This window comes from Alosa sapidissima, chromosome 7 (assembly GCF_018492685.1).
Source record: "Alosa sapidissima isolate fAloSap1 chromosome 7, fAloSap1.pri, whole genome shotgun sequence".
Classification (NCBI taxonomy): Eukaryota; Metazoa; Chordata; class Actinopteri; order Clupeiformes; family Clupeidae; genus Alosa; species Alosa sapidissima.
The window spans coordinates 167,305-172,488 of NC_055963.1; the positions used below are offsets into that span (position 1 = coordinate 167,305).

Consider the following 5,184-nt stretch of genomic DNA (forward strand, 5'->3'; position numbering starts at 1 on the left):
TCCAATAGTAGGTAAGGAAAGACACGTTTTTGCTGCTATTCATATGCTAATTAGCGCCATTAGTACTCCGTGAGCTCTCCACATACGTCATAGTTTGTTTCCGACAATATGTGGCATAGACAAACGTGCCGTTCGCAGGCTGTCATTAAAGCAACACCAAAGAGTTTTTTGTACCTTAAAATAATGTTTCCAAAATTGTTTCTGTGGTTCATCAACTCGTAACAGGGTGAACGGCACTTCTGCATTCGCTTCATGGCCCTCTATCGGCTATAACCGCACTATGTAAGTTTACCAGATTGGGTAGCGGATCTGTAGTTCGATGGAAGGAGACATAAGAAACTACAAATTTGACTTGCATGATGTCGCAATACATCATAGCCTACTTTCGTAAAATCATGCAACAAATTCTACCTTGTGTATGGACATCGTTATTTACAAAGCCGTTGGATAAACAAAGCGTGCGTGCGACAGAGGAAAAGTTCTTTGGTGCTGCTTTAACTGCCGAAAATTAGGGAGATTTCCGGGCGTTTACGGGGATGAAAATCCCACTTTTCATGCAGTGCATATATGCTACCACACATGTGGATGTATTATGCATATATTGACTGAGTAAAGATAAATCAAATAATAAATAATTACACTGAAAATAGCCTAGGCCTCAAAGTACTAATATATGTGATATTTTACAGTGGACACTATTAATTTAAATACCTAATGTACAGTTCACCCCCCCCCCCCCCCCCCCCCCCCCCCCCCCCGAAGTTGTTTTGTTTTGGTGTGCCACCCCAAGATTTGTAATGGCCTCATCTGTTAACATTTTTAGGGGGCACCACTGGCAAGACACAATATCAGTCCTGCAGACTGTTGCTATAATCAGCAATATTGTGAAAGTGAAAATGAATGGCATGGTGTCTCTGTTAAGATCTTTTAAGGTATAAGGTATGATGACATTTTCTGGTGCATGCGCACTACCTACAACCTTGGGAGCTAAGCCCCACCCCCTAGTCAGCCGTGGTTAGCACTCCTGACTTGTAACCGGAGGGTTGCCGGTTCGAGCCCCGACCAGTGGGCCGCGGCTGAAGTGTCCTTGAGCAAGACACCTAACCCCTCACTGCTCCCCGAGCGCCGCTGTTGTAGCAGGCAGCTCACTGCGGCGGGATTAGTGTGTGCTTCACCTCACTGTGTGTACACTGTGTGCTGTTTGTGTTTCACTAATTCACCGATTGGGTTAAATGCAGAGACCAAATTTCCCTCACGGGATCAAAAAAATATATATACTTATACTTATACTTACTTACCTGGTCACTGTCATGTGAGCGTGCTTCTGCTGGCCTCTAAGTTGGCATCAGCTGCTGTGATCTGCCATCTACAGTAAATGTACACATGTTGGAGATCTGTACATTTGCCATCTAATACACAAACACTGTAGGTCTGTAGCTCTAACTAATGTACACATGCTGTAGGTCTGTAGCTCTAACTAATGCATACAAATTGTAGGTGCACACTCATGTTCACAGCAGCATCATACACACATCCTTGTGTACACACACAAACAGATGTACTATACCATATAATAGTGTTAAACACACATACCATACTATACCATATAATAGTGATAAACACAAATCTAAATTTGTATTAGTGTCTATGTACAATTCAAATGATGTATTTTCTCATATATTCAGAAACAAAAGTAGTATTTGTATATTACAAACAAATTGACCATATGGCAGTACACAAATAGACTATACACACACGCACACACACTCAGAGAGACATGGCTGCAAGGCATGAAATATGAGCGATAAACATTTGTATGGACAGATGTGGATTAATGTTCATCTTTTCTTCAAGCAAGAGATTAAGCCTGATTTACTGGCTAACAGGTTTTAGCTTTTTGCGATTTTGATTACAGAGAGCAGAGAGAGAAATACAGAGAGAGGGGGGGAAGAGAGAGGGAGAGAGAGAAAGAGAGAGAAATATATATATAGAGAGAGAGAGGGAGGGGGAGAGAGAGGAAGAGGGAGGGAGGGGGAGAAAGAGAGAGAAATATAGGGAATGTAATTGCAAAAATAAATAGACGAGGCTGATAAATAGAGGGACAGAGTAAAAGTACGAGGAACTTAAGCGATGATCCCCTGCTGTTCTGACATCCTGACCTCCTCAGAGAATGAGATCATAATTAAAAGGCAATACATAGAATGGCAGAAAAAGAGGTGACAGTGGATTGGCGGAGTTAGGGAAGCATAGATCGAGGGATGGAGGGAGGGATGGATGGATGGAGTGAGAGAAGAGGAGTGCTGCCATACGACTCAAGCTGGAGGTGGAGGGTAAAAGGGGGGCTGCTTGGCTGTGCTCGCAGCCGCTAACGAACGTTTAATGCAAGTCGGCCCCCATCTGTTCCATGTGCCGCTGTGTTCTGAGCAGGACACCTCAGCCAATGACACACACCATGTGCCGGGGGAGGGGGGGGTGAGAGAGAGGGAGAGAGAGAGGAAGAGAGAGAGGGAGAGAGACAGAGAGGGAGAAAGGGGGATAAGGATAAGATTTACTAGAGAAATACAGTGTAACTGAATATGTGAAGAAATCAGAGACCATCAGAGTTGGCCTGGAAACGAGTGTTTGGTCAATACACACCTGTGTACCCCCAATAGCATCTCCTCCCATCCCCACACCTGTGTACCCCCAATAGCATCTCCTCCCACCCTCACACCTGTGTACCCCCAATAGCATCTCCTCCCATCCCCACACCTGTGTACCCCCAATAGCATCTCCGCGTTTCAATTCATTTGCATTTGAAGGAGTAGAGTGTATATTAATTTGCATTTGAAGGAGTAGTTAGGTTAGTTTATGCTCTTTATTCTGGTAGGTTAGTGTTAGGGTTAGGTGTTAGGGTTAGGGTTAGGTGTTAGGGTTAGTGTATATGTGACAGAGAGGGAGAGAGAAAGAAATAAAAGTGTAAGTGACACAGGTGTCCCCTTAGGATGACATCACATGCTCAGTAGACTCACCTACAGGTGTCCCCTTAGGATGACATCACATGCTCAGTAGACTCACCTACAGGTGTCCCCTTAGGATGACATCACATGCTCAGTAGACTCACCTACAGATGTCCCCTTAGGATGACATCACATGCTCAGTAGACTCACCTAGCGTTCATGGGCTTCGGAAAAACCTTTTTCCCAGCGAAAACATCATCATTCTGCGTCATTCACGTCACGTAATGTGCGAGTCAGAGGTCAGAAACTGGGGCTAAATTTTGCTAACAGAGTTGCCCAGTTAGGGGCTCGTCATCACTTTTGTCGTCATGTTGTGGTTCGTTTGTAGTCCATGTGGCCTTTCATGTCCAACAGTTTTAATGTGAACTTGGGAATTTGCCGTTTTTGTCACTTGAAAGCTGCATATCTTTCTTTCACAAGCGTCTTACACTATATTTTAAGCAAATACAGTTGTTTATTTAGGATTAGTGAGTGTATGTTTTCACCTTTGTTGTGGCATCCTTGTTTGTCACACACTCTGACGGCAAAGCACATGAACACTTGCTGTGGGAGAATCAAAGTAGCCACGGGGGCGGTCCTTGTCATTCCGAAGTGCCATGAATGCACCATCAGACACATATCCTGGTGACATCACATGCTCAGGTACACAGATCCAGGTGAACACAGGTAGGACACACGAGTCATGGGGGGGGGGGGCATCTGGGGGGGCCGCAGAGCAGAGCAGGAGTGAGCTGACCATAAGTAGTATAAGTATATATACTCTTTTGATCCCGTGAGGGAAATTTGGTCTCTGCATTTTTCCCAATCCGTGAATTAGTGAAAACACACACTGCACACAGTGAACACACAGTGAGGTGAAGCACACACTAATCCCGGCGCAGTGAGCTGCCTGCATCAACAGCGGCGCTCGGGGAGCAGTGAGGGGTTAGGTGCCTTGCTCAAGAGCACTTCAGCCGTGCCTACTGGTCGGGGTTCGAACCGGCAACCCTCCGGTTACAGGTCCGAAGTGCTAACCAGTAGGCCACGGCTGCCCTAAACCACAGGCCACAGGATTGAGCTGACCATAACCACAGGCCACAGCCACCGAGATTTTACAAGCAATGTGTGCACCAGACACGACACACTAGGCAGCACATACACACACACACACTGACACACACTCACACCAGCACACACACGCACAGACATACCCATGTGCATGCTAACACAAACACACCTGTGTGCATAAGGGACATCCACTTATCCACTACACACTGACACACACTTACACCAGCACACACACACCACACACACACACAAACAAACACATACTCACACCAGCACACACACACACACCAGCACACCATACACACAAACACACACTCACACCAGCACACACACACACCACGCACACACTTACCTGGACACAAGGTAAGTGTGGCACCACTTCCTGGACACAAGGTCTATTTTGGGTTAGAGTTAGGGTTGTCTATTTTGGTCCTCACATCTGTCCTGTGGGGAAAAACAGCAGCTATCTTCATGACACAGCCAGAGAGAGAGAGAGACAGTTCCTATGTAAGGTTATATAGTATTACACACAGCCGTGTGTGTGTGGTGATCCTGCGAATGCACGGGTGCCAGCGTCGAGGCACACACACACACACACACACACACACACACACACACACACACACAATGTAAGGTTCTAGCCCAGTGAGAGGACTTATTTGGGCTTTGAGAGATTACAGATGTCGGCAGTGCAGGAACAATTTCATCCATGACCCCCCCCCCCACCCCCGCAAACACACACATGCCCCCCCAGCAACACACACACGCCCCCCCCCTCCCCCCCAAACACACACACACACTACCCACCCACCCCCATCAACACACAACAAAGTCTTTATTTACATATCCCGCACAAATTACGGCCCACATTCCTTATGATCCTGCATCATTACGCTTCTGAGAAACAGCCAGGGATCAACTGAGAAGAGCAGAGACAGAGAGAGGGGGTGTGTAAAATGAACCAGAATACTTTGCTAATACATCATAAATATGGACTGATCTGATCTATAATCCTACTGGCTGGTGCGTTGCTTATATATTATTATGCAGATCTTTCTCCCCCTGCATATCTGAAACACACACACACATAGACACACACACACAAGCGCATGTCCAGGTTGTGATTAAATTCAGCAAT

General features: G+C 46.1%; 1 long non-coding RNA gene across 1 annotated transcript; it reads right to left on the reverse strand.

Moving 5' to 3' along the window:
* Positions 1 to 396: 396 nt before the first annotated feature.
* LOC121714066 lies at positions 397 to 4,714 on the reverse strand. Its single transcript, XR_006033018.1, has 3 exons — positions 4,702 to 4,714; positions 1,285 to 1,289; positions 397 to 498 (listed from the first exon to the last, which is right to left on the reverse strand). It is a non-coding gene; the product is annotated as an uncharacterized LOC121714066 (long non-coding RNA).
* Between the last annotated feature and the right edge of the window lie 470 nt (positions 4,715 to 5,184).